At 38.0% G+C, this 12,597-nt stretch overlaps 1 protein-coding gene across 21 annotated transcripts in view; it reads right to left on the reverse strand.

The window, feature by feature from the left end:
- Positions 1 to 12,597, reverse strand: part of nrxn1a (neurexin 1a) — a 170,975-nt gene that overhangs the window by 10,174 nt on the left and 148,204 nt on the right. The gene's annotated exons all lie outside the window — the stretch shown is intronic.

Raw genomic sequence — 12,597 nt, forward strand, 5'->3', positions numbered from 1 at the left:
TGTGTGGCATGGAGTCAACCAACTTGTGGCACCTCTCAGCTGTTATTCCACTCCATGATTCTTTAACAACATTCCACAATTCATTCACATTTCTTGGTTTTGCTTCAGAAACAGCATTTTTGATATCACCCCACAAGTTCTCAATTGGATTAAGGTCTGGAGATTGGGCTGGCCACTCCATAACATTAATTTTGTTGGTTTGGAACCAAGACTTTGCCCGTTTACTAGTGTGTTTTGGGTCATTGTCTTGTTGAAACAACCATTTCAAGGGCATGTCCTCTTCAGCATAGGGCAACATGACCTATTCAAGTATTTTAACATATGCAAACTGATCCATGATCCCTGGTATGCGATAAATAGGCCCAACACCATAGTAGGAGAAACATGCCCATATCATGATGCTTGCACCTCCATGCTTCACGGTCTTCACTGTGTACTGTGGCTTGAATTCAGAGTTTGGGGGTCGTCTCACAAACTGCCTGTGGCCCTTGGACCCAAAAAGAACAATTTTACTCTCATCAGTCCAAAAAATGTTCCTCCATTTCTCTTTAGGCCAGTTGATGTGTTCTTTGGCAAATTGTAACCTCTTCTGCATATGCCTTTTTTTTAACAGAGGGACTTTGCGGGGGATTCTTGAAAATAGATTAGCTTCACACAGACGTCTTCTAACTGTCACAGTACTTACAGGTAACTCCAGACTGTCTTTGATCATCCTGGAGGTGATCATTGGCTGAGCCTTTGCCATTCTGGTTATTCTTCTATCCATTTTGATGGTTGTCTTCCGTTTTCTTCCACATCTCTCTGGTTTTGCTCTCCATTTTAAGGCATTGGGGATCATTTTAGCTGAACAGCCTATCATTTTTTGCACCTCTTTAGAGGTTTTCCCCTCTCTAATCAACTTTTTAATCAAAGTACGCTGTTCTTCTGAACAATGTCTTGAACGACCCATTTTCCTCAGCTTTCAAATGCATGTTCAACAAGTGTTGGCTTCATCCTTAAATAGGGGCCACCTGATTCACACCTGTTTCTTCACAAAATTGATGACCTCAGTGATTGAATGCCACACTGCTATTTTTTTGAACACACACCTTTCAACTAATTCAACTAATTGCCCAATTGCACAGCCTTAAGAGCGTGCATATCATGAATGCTGGGTCTTGTTTGTTTTCTGACAATCTACTGAACCTACTGGTAACTTGTTTGCCACGTAGCAATAAAAAATATACTAAAAACCTTGATTATTCTGGTTAGTCACATTGTACTGCTATTATTTTGAACAAGACTATATATATATATATATATATATATATATATATATATATATATAGTGACCCCTTACTTTTAAGAAGTAGTGTATTTTCAATTATTCTGTTAGCAATATTAAATAAAATTTGAATTGTTTCCTAACTAATGTCATTACACTAATTTTGAGATCGTTCCTTGCATTCCTATGTTTTAGTTTTAACTATCCTTTTCTATTAATTGATTCAAAACTCTTATTTACATATTTTTTTTCCTCATTCAAAAATGTTGAAGGACATACTCGAGTGGAATTTTTTATATATTAAAATACATGTAATAGAAAACATGCCTTGACTAATTTAACTAGATTATTTATGCTTTGAATTTGTAGATCTTGCATTGAAATGTTTCTAATCTATTTGGCAACACTTAGGTTGCAGTTAGGGCTGGATATCGATTCAGATGTCCCGATTCAATGTTGATTCTCAAACTCTCGATTCGATTCTCTATTTTTTTTTAATGACATTCAGTGAATATAGTTTAAATAACAAATGCTATTGATATTTAATGGTGAATTAATAATAAAAAAAATAATAATAAAATTAAAAACCACAGGCCTGTTTTTTAAACCTATGTTTAGAATACAGGGTCCTTTTTTTAAACAATAATAGGGCCCTATACAATTTTATTCTTATTTTTTTCTGTTAATCAGATGAAGGAATAAAACATTAATTTAATTTATCCTAATCAAATGAAAATTAAACCCTTTTATTTTTTGGCAAAAAAAAAAAATGCTGCATAACAGAGGTTTACTGTTAAAAAAAAGTGATTATTCTTTTACAAATAAAGATTTATTTATATGTATTAGCAGTAGTAGCATTAAGTCTTAAGACTGGTAAATAGTAATATATTCTGACATTTAACATTAATCTAAACTTTTATTTTGACGGGTTGCCATGAGGAACTTGCAGCTGCTGCATATGTGATATGATGGTAGTTTTCTCAAGTGAAACGATAAATTGCTAATCAAGAGAATCTCAGAGCAGCTGAAGATGATATTTGTGTATTCATATCATCATAGTGAGACAGCAGAAGCTGAAAACACAGCGAGCGTCGTCCACGCTTTAGTATGCGTGTAAGTTACATCATGAAAAAAAACAGTTCGCTGCGCCATCCCCCATTCATTAATTGATTGCGGAAATCATGGCGCCTTATGCGTGATATCAAATGCTTCTGCAGATTTATAGCATTTCACCTGAGCATTCACACATATGGCTTTGTTCTTGGTTCTCCTCAACAGTATCTCCGCCATGATATGTGCTGTAAAATGATAAGATTCACATTAATCAGATCTTGTTTAAATGTGTACTGAAATAAATACAGGAAAAGATTGCTTCGTGGCTTTTGAGAATTGATATAGAATCAATGTAATTTAAAAAAAACGATAGATCGGAAAATCTTTTTTTATTGCCCAGCCCTAGTAGCAGTAATGGTATCAACCTGTTCTCCAACCAATATGCTTGTATAGTTCGTTTGTCCAAATCCCTGAAATACGACACATCAGAGCTTATACTACAATTGTGCCCATATTGGCAAAAGGTCGTTTTCATATTAATGTTTTGTATGCTTTTATTTGCCTCTGGTTTGCATTTCGTGTAGCTCGGTTAGTAGTCAATATGTAATCATGCTATCATGGGTTCGATCCCAGGGAACAGACGTGCACGAAAATGTATATGCTCAATAAATCATAATTTAGCATGATTTCTGTGAGGGTTAGGTTTAGGGGTGGGGTTAGTTGTGGTCATTCGAAAGAATAAGCCACCTACAGTAGTAAAATATGTAGGAAATACTGTGAGATTAATTTAAAACGGCCACACATTGCATTTAAATAAACGTGCGTTTTGATTGGTAATGATGTTATACGTCAATTCATGACGACAGATGCAACGCGACTAGAGGGCGCTTAACTTTAAAACGTAAATATAGGTCGTAATAAATGCTTGCACAAACAACCTATATGGTCGTTTTTTGTTGGAGGACAGGCTCAATGGTATATATAAAATAATATATATGGAATTAGATTGGGGTAGATTTAAAGCATTTGAATGTATTCATATCTAAAATTACCTAAATTAATAAACTGATATATCATCTAGCCCTAATTACATAGGGCAGATAGGAACCTGCTAAATGACTACATGCCATTGTGACTGGCGGCTTTACTTGAACATTCTCCACCCAAGCCTTTGTTTGGATCTGAATTTGAATTCATCTCACACAGCTGAGCGCCTGAAACCATCCTTCTCTTTCACTCTCTTTCCTTTTTTGGAAACACTGCCCCTCAGCAAAGTGTCAAAACTCGAATCTAAGTCCTCAGATGTGGCGTTACACAAGCACTTGGGCATGAGGCTGTTTTCTGCAGAAAAGTCACGTATGACTAAGACCGAGCCTTCAGCATCCATCTGCCTGAGATCACCATTCTCCTCCATCCACTGCCCACTCAACAGCTGTGCTGAGGCGGATGAAGGGGACAGAAGCGGCCTACATTATGACTGTCCATTTTCCTCCTGCTGAATAACTACGGTGTAGCATGTTAGTGACAGTGGGTATGCTATGAGAATATCATTGTATTAGACTCCCTGTTTTGCTTGCTCTTAATTACTGCACTGCCAACAGGCACAATAAGGGATGTGACACAGAGCCAAAATGGGCGGGAGAGCAGAGGGAGAGAGAGTGAGAGACGATGGCGCTCGGTTCACCTGTGAACGCAGCGGGGGAACCAGCTGTGCCCTAATGAGAAAGGAGTTACCTCAACACAAGCTCTCACAAAAACAGACTTTTCAAGCTCCATCTCCATTCAGCCCATTCCAATTACCTCACAGCTGCCAGACTCAGCTACATCGACACAAATTAAAAGTAGGACCTGACTGAGCCAGCTGTACATGCCCTGGATAAGACAGGAGCAGGAAGTGGGTGGATCTAAACCGATGACCCTTCCAACCCTAAACTGTTTTACCTCGTGTAAGTCGATTTTATGTTATTACCTTAGGTAAGTGTATCATATATTGTTCCAGTAACACTCATATTCGGCTCTCGCTCTTAATTTTGTAGTCTGTATGTACGTACTGACCCTCAAAACCCTCTAATGGTTCCTTAAATTTCCATCTAAAATAGATCACATTTCTCAAGCCCTTGTTCTGTAATCATTTGCACTCAAAAAACAATATCAATTTTTATAGACGGTCTGAGATGGCCAGGCTCAGACGCTCAAATTCACCTCTATCTCTCCATCTCTATCTCTTTCAGTCATGAAGATACTCGTATTCCACCACGAATACGAATATCTCAGAACAGTGCACCGTCTGTTGTTGTTGCCATGGTGACATGAAGATTCAGCCTGTTCAAAATGATAGGAAATAAAAAACGAATCGCCTCGGTGGCTCAGCTGGGACCTGCAAAGCAAACCATTGATTTCTCGCTATCTGATTTTCCTTTTTCTTTTTCTCCGTGTATCTTTCCTTCAGCCAGTATGACGGAGAGAATGAAAGGGTGAGAGAAAGCACAAGAACATCAAAGTCTGCCAGCTAACTTAGCTGCACTGCTAATGAAGTGTGAATATTCATAGAGAGGTCCTGGTGCTAAATGCAGCCTCAGTTCGCTGAGAGTTGTGTGTTTAAAATTCTGAGAGCTCATACAATGAATAAAAAATGGCCACTGATGCACTGCAGTATTCTCTAACAAGAACAGTTAAAAAAGAAAACAATTATTGCAAGAAACTCAATGGGGATACGCCTGCTAGTATAAGTATATACAGGGCCTCTACAGTATATACACTCACGGACATCCTGTACATGAGTTTCATTTAGATTTAAAAGCGCTAAAAAAAAACATGCAATGAGAGCACAGGTTGAATATCTCAGTTTCTCATCTTCTAATGCCGTGCTGAGATGAGTAATAGAGAATCTGGACCTTTCATTGAAGATGGAAATTAAGATGGCTTCCTGTGCAAGTGTTCACAAATCAGATCAAGAATCATTCTCATTTGGGCAGGTTATTTTAGCACATTCAAAAGCTATACAATGCCTTGGTTACTGTTCTCTTAGTGAACGCAACATAAAATCAAAATGAACCCAGTTAGTTCAATGTTTCATTAATGCTAGTACTGTGAATGGTACTTCGGTGCATTTTATTCCAAAGAAAACGTTTTTTGTCCTCATAAATATTAATTGTTGGATTTTTATTTTGGTTGGTATCACACTTTGTTGTCCAGTCAATTCTAGGTGGGTAAAATCAAGTTTAGTCCTATTTATCCTTTTAGTTTCATGTTTCACTAAGAAATATGAAAAAAAGGCAATTCAAATTGACTTTACTAAATGAAAGGGTTTAAAAAAAATCCAAATGATATTTTAAAGATAAATAACACTGAGGACTTTATACTACAAACATCAAATATTAACAAAGGCGAATGCATCAAGACTGACCGTGTAAGTACTCAAACAACTCTTGACTCACTCTGAGAAGATGTGAGTCACAAGTAGCCACAAGTAACTCCTAGAGGTCATCTAAGTGGGCATAAATAAATCTGCCCACAGACAAAACACGCTGTGACAGACTGAAACTCTAGATTTTATACAAAGAGAGAGAGCGGGCAATCTGCAGACTTCACGCAACACAATACAGACTTGTTGACAGCATACTGAGCTGAACTTTACTGGAGGACAGCACTTGATCTTCACACACTTTTAATGAGGGGCAGAATAAAATGAGATGCAGATCAAAAAAAGGACGGCACAAATGACAGCGTAAGTGGGCATTCGAGATGACCGAAGAAAGCATCTCATTAGAGATGAGAAAAAAAATGTGCATGCCATGATTCGCTGCAACAGATGTGGACATCGGCGACTAACGACGCCGACCACATGCACACTCGCAAAGGCACTGCAACTTTTCTTTCTTTTCCGTTAACTCTCTCCCTGGTGCCCCAATTGCCCCCCCCTCCCTCTCTTTCTCTCTCTCTCTCACTTGCTCTACGTGCAGAGCGCTGCAGACAAATGGTGCATGCCTCTTTCGCAGCATGGATATGACAACATCAAAGACTCTGCATGCGATGATGGCTGGATGGAGAAGGACCGTGAGAAAGAGAGACTACCTGGGATGAGGAACAATGCCACCTCGCATCCATGATGGCAGCCTGGCTACACTGTCTGCTTCCTCTACACAGCTTTGCTGTTCTGTTTAGGTGAGAGTTTGTCCTCTCCCCCTCTCTGATTTCACCGTCCCTGCTCCTAGAGCAGTAAAAAAGCCCCACACCAGTAAAATAAAGTCCACTCTGTCAGATCAAAAGTGATGACTGGAGAAGTCCTACTTTGATAAGCAGATAGGGATGATAAATTGTCTGTGCATCAGGAGAGACTATGAGTGCCTTCTACAGACTAGGAGAGAGAGCGAGAGAGGGAGGGAAGGCGTAAGCGAGGGAGAGGAGAAAACGAGAAAGATACACACGGATAGAGGCGGGAGAGAGGGAAAATACGGTACGACTGCAAGCTGATCACCTGACTCATCTCAGCCAATCGCCATCGGCGCTCGTCTTGAGGTTGCTAAGGGTTTGCTCAGTTGAAGACATTTTTATTACAGCGTTTTTTTTAGAAAAGAGATTGATGTGTGTATATGGAGGGGGAGGGGGGGTTGCACACCTTCTGCCCTGCCATGAAACTCCACAGAGACACAACCTACAATCTAACATCAAACACACATGCACACTCTGAAAATACATTCGAGAAAGGGTACGTTACACAACGGATGGCAAAAGCTCCATGTTTTTATCTCAACCGGCCCTCCTGATCCTCTGGGACCTTGGGTTATTCAGCTCCATCTAAATACCTCTGCCAGCTAAATTAACCAGTTTGAATGCTCGTTTAACTCGCATTCAAATTTGTGCTTTGGGCACGTACACGACCACTGAGAAAGGTGGGGCGGAACAGATAAAGACAAATATGTTTTATTCGCACCATGGTCAGTCTCAAAGGACTCGATTTGACCCCTGCATCTGCAGAATCTGTGCACAGGCACGGGCACGAAATGCAACCATACATTATGAATGTGACAGAATTCATAAAAAGAAACAAAAACCGAGCCAAGGTCTTGACGGCGACGCAGATTAGAGATCACAGGTTGGAATACAAATATCTGGTTCATAATAAAGACTACACAAGCCTTTTGTGAATTAACAGGATCGTCATTACCCAAAAGCACACATATTAATACTTGTTTGGAATCTCTGGAGAGAGAGAGTGAGAGAGAGAGAGAGAGAGAGAGAGAGAGGGACAGAGAGAGAGACAGAGAAAGGGAGGGGGAAAAAGAAACCCATGAAAAGTAGCTGAGCAGCAGTCCATTTTATTACTCGCTTTGTGCCAGTTCAAACAATCATATTGATTGACTGATTTAAGTGGTCAGTGTAAATGAGCACTGGGACAACAGTGCATGCAGGGCAAGTCACCGGATCCATTAATTGGACAGGAGTGGAAAAAAGGCACAGGAATCTGGACCAGTTTAAATCTATATTTGCTGAACATTGTCCTGACCTCATGATGCAACAGAATGAAATGAGTGGGTACCTCATTAGAGTACACGTGAAGCTTTATGCAGGACTGTTGTATTTTGGGAGTTGTGACACACACATGCACATCTAATTGAGGTCAATGTACAACACTTAAAATAAGATATTTATGATAACTACTGGGTAATATATAGGTGCATCTCAATAAATTGATCTTTTTTGCAAAAGATCATTTATTTCAGTAATTCAACTCAAATTGTGAAACTCGTGTATTAAATTCATAGCACACACACTGAAGTAGTTTTTAGTCTTTGGTTCTTTTAATTGTGATGAATTTGGCTCACATTTAACAAAAATATCAACAAATTAGAATGTGGTGACATGCCAATCAACTAATCAACTCAAAACACCTGCAAAGGTTTCCTGAGCCTTCAAAATCTCTCAGTTTGGTTTACTAGGTTACACGATCATGGGGAAGACTGCTGATCTGACAGTTGTCCAGAACACAATCAATGACACCCTTCACAAGGAGTGTAAGCCACAAACATTCATTGCCAAAGAAGCTGGCTGTTCACAGAGTGAAGAGTGAGTCTAGAGGAAGGGTAAAGAAGATCATTGAAGTCCAGTGTTAAGTTTCCACAGTCTGTGATGATTTGAGGTGCCATGTCATTTGCTAGTGTTGGCTCAATTGTGTTTTTTGAAAACCAAAGTCACTGCACCCGTTTACCAAGAAATTTTGGAGCACTTCATCCTTCCTTCTGCTGACCAGCTTTTTGAAGATGCTGATTTCATTTTCCAGCAGGATTTGGCACGTGCCCACACTGGCAAAAGCACCAAAAGTTGGTTAAATGACTATGGTGTTGGTGTGCTTGACTGGCCAGTAGGGGTGTAACGGTACGCAAAAATCACGGTTCGGTACCTACCTCGGTTTTAAAATCACGGTTCGGTTCATTTTCGGTACAGTAAGGGAAAGAAATGCAAACATTAAACTGCAGGTTGTTTATTACTATAAACTTTTTTTCTTACAATTTTTTTACACTTTAAAAAAAAATACTTTTTAATAAAAATAAATATAAAATAAAAAAAGAATAATAAATAAAATACTGCTGCAAAGTTCTCCACTAAATAAAATACTCTGTCACAAACCAATATCATATAATAAAATATAATGAAAAATATAAATAAATAACTATGATTACAGTGCAGCATTACCAATCCCAGCTTGTATGCCTGCTCATATTTAAAAAAATATATATCACTTTTCCAGCATCAACAGTTTCAGTTTCTAGACCTGCTCAGATTTCGTTATAGCGTTGGACCGATCGGATTTGTGGGGTTGAGAAATTTTACTTTATTAGCGGGGCGGGCTGAATTGAGGTAGGAATTAAAGCAAAAAAAGCCCCTACCAAGTATTGAATACATGTACAGTAAATGACATACTTTCCAGAATGCCAACAATTCACTAAAAAAAGATTTTTATTGGTATTATGAAGTATTCTAAATTTGTTGAGATTGGTGGGTTTTTGTTAGATGTGAGCCAAAATCATCACAATTAAAAGAACCATAGACTTAAACTACTTCAGTCTGTGTGGATTTAGTTCCATAATTTGAGTTGAATTACTGAAATAAATAAACTTTTCCATGACATTCTAATTTGAGATGTTTATAGACTAGTTTTGTGATCCCTTGATTTATTTTCCTGGATGTGTGTATATACGGTAATGCTGTTAAACGATTAATCGCAATTTAATTGAATCCAAAATAAATGTTTATATATTAAAACACACACACATACACACACACACACACACACACACAGATATATATATATATATATATATATATATATTTTTTTTTTTTTTTAATATTTACATGTATTTACATGTATATGTTAATATTCATATAATTAATATTACATATAAATATAATTAGTATATAAACAACATATTTCTCAAATATATACGTGCATGTGTATTTATATATACATAATATATGCAGTACACATACATATATTATGTAAACAAAAAAAAATATTTTGGATGTGATTAATCACCATTAATCACTTGACAGCACTAATCTATAGCTTTCCATTAGAAAATAATAAATCATACATCAGCAATATTCTAGACATTTATCATATTAGTTTTATCCCCAAAGTGTTGCTAGGTTAAACAGACATTAGTCTCAGCATCAGACGTCACACCCACGGACCATTGGCTAAACATCTGATGCAAATGGGACACAAAAGTGGAAAAACTTCAGGAGTGTCGGAGTCGTCATCGGATTGGTTGAATTCTACAGTATTTCCACGAGATATGTGTGTCGCATTCTTTAACGTTCCATCTGGAAACAAAGATTACCGTGGCGCCAAACACCCACACCAAAAAAGAAAGCCGTCGTGTTTACAACTGTGATGACGAGCGCTTATCAGGATCAACTAACGCTGGATTTGCAAAAGTATGTGAAAAAGAGATTCACACACACACACACTGTTCGCATTATTTGAAATCACAAAGGCAAAACAAAACAAATTTAAAATCATTTTCCACATACGATTTCCATACAGTATATATTCCCACTATGCTAGAACTCATTTGTAATGACACCAGAACCACACACTGTAAACACATTGCAGTAATTCTCAGTGAATTTTCCCACAAAGAGAAAAAAAAAACTATGACCTATTTTGCATCTGATGGAATCAAAAACACTATGCGCCAACACAGGGCATCTATAAATGCATGACTCTCACGTGGCACACGCCCACGCTGCCATTTTCTAGGCAGAGAAGTGGCGCTTCAGTGCCCTCTGCCCATCTCTAGATCTAAAAGATACCCCGGGCTGTTTAATGACATGAACAGCTCAAACAGTAAATGCTAATTTATTATTTAAAGCCCAGCACATAGCCTGACAGCCTGCTGCAGCAAGATCAGAGCAAACACACAGGTTCCTGGCATGCCAAATCCAATCGAGCCGGACACCACAGCTGCAGATTTGAAGAAATTTCAGAAACAAGACAGACCACATATCCATAAACGAGGTGATGTAACAGGTAAAATGCAGGGAAAGTATACTTCAGAGAAGAAAATCCAAAGAGAAGGAGTGGGACAGAGGATAAGGAAGATAATAAAAAAGCTGTCACTTCTGAACATCAGTCGTGCGGGGGGTAGTCACAAAGGAAATCAACTTCTGATAGAAATATTAAACATCTCATCTGTCAGTCTCAAGCAGACGGTGCATGCATGTGTTTTTTCGAAGCATGTTGGGCTCCTTTGAGACGACCTCAGTTGTTTGTTTGTTGTGGCGGCTGTTTGAACAGAAACGAGTAAAACACAATGCTTCTCCTCTTGCTGGCTTTCGATCATTAACGCTACTTTAAAAGCTTATATGCTCTGAGCCACTGTCAGACAATAGCAGAACCAGTTTATCTGAGGATAATCCAAGCTCCGAACGTCATTTTAAGATTAAGTATGCTCACAGAGCAGATCTGAAGCCATTAAATGAAAAAACTGGTCATGCAAAGTATGCTAAATTATTCCAAAGACTACAGACCTCATTTACACTACACACAAATTTGCTGTATTACAAGCAAATCAATTGATCTGCATGAAATACTATTTCCTTCTTAGCTATTCGTTTGTCAAGCGTTTGTACAATAAAAAATCATCTCTATTATCTACAGTGCCTTTTTCTACAAAGGCCATGCTGACAATCTGGGACTCGAAATCTTTTTTAAAGCTGGAAATAAACTGAAAGTTTTAGGATTTTTATATTTTAAACAAAGCAAGATTATGAAATAAAATAGATTAAGAGCTCACTTATCAAACATTAATTATATTGGTCAGTGCTGTGATGCTCTCCTAGTTTATTCAGAAATATATAAAAAATGCAATTCATATAGAAAATGACTCAAATGCTTTGATATGATTGGTTAGCTCAGACTCCTGAAAAACAATTACATTTGATTAAATATCATAAATAAAATTAATCATACACCACGTTACATATTTAACAATTAGGTGACACTACATTTTTTCTTTAAAATTCCTCAAAACCAGTATCATAAATACAATTCTATAACTTGACAGGTGTTTTAAACAAGATTTTCTCTTCATTTTAAATACACCCCCCTCCATTTCTTTCTTGTGATCACTTTTATACACCACTGACCCATATAATGTAATATATTCAAATTTTAATCAGTAAATTTTTCAGTTCCTCCAATTTATAAACTTTTCATATAGATTGTACAATTAGGTATCTACGCGTCTCACTATTTCTTAGCATAATGCACAGCAATTTTCACACTCTCAAGCACCACTTAAATTCCGTCAGCCCTTCTTCATTCAGATCTCGGCTAATTCGAGGATGCTTAAGGGGGAGACCTCGACGGACACTCTGGAAAAGTGTTAGGAAGATGGAGAGCCCAAGAAATTCCATTAGCTCTTATTACAGAGAGCTCTCCGGTCTAATGGCCGCTCCAGTCTAATGGGCATCACAAAGGCCTGTAATCAAAGAACCACAAACTCCTCTTTGATTTCGCATCCCTCTCTATCCAGCTTTTATCATTAATTAGATATAAAAAAAAAATCCATCTTAAAAAAAAAAGAAGCCGTTGGTTTGGACAGCGCAATTGTGCTGAGAGAGAGAAAGAGATTGTAATGGATGATAATGGAGCGCAGATGGCGCAAACTTAGAGAGTGGTGTAGACGCCGCTGTGCCGAGAAGAAAGGAGTCTCAGATTTCCATGGCAACATTTACCATCATCGACGGTGTGCGGAGGGCAGCGAGCCCACCAT

This window comes from Carassius gibelio, chromosome B12, assembly GCF_023724105.1.
Source record: "Carassius gibelio isolate Cgi1373 ecotype wild population from Czech Republic chromosome B12, carGib1.2-hapl.c, whole genome shotgun sequence".
NCBI lineage: Eukaryota > Metazoa > Chordata > Actinopteri > Cypriniformes > Cyprinidae > Carassius > Carassius gibelio.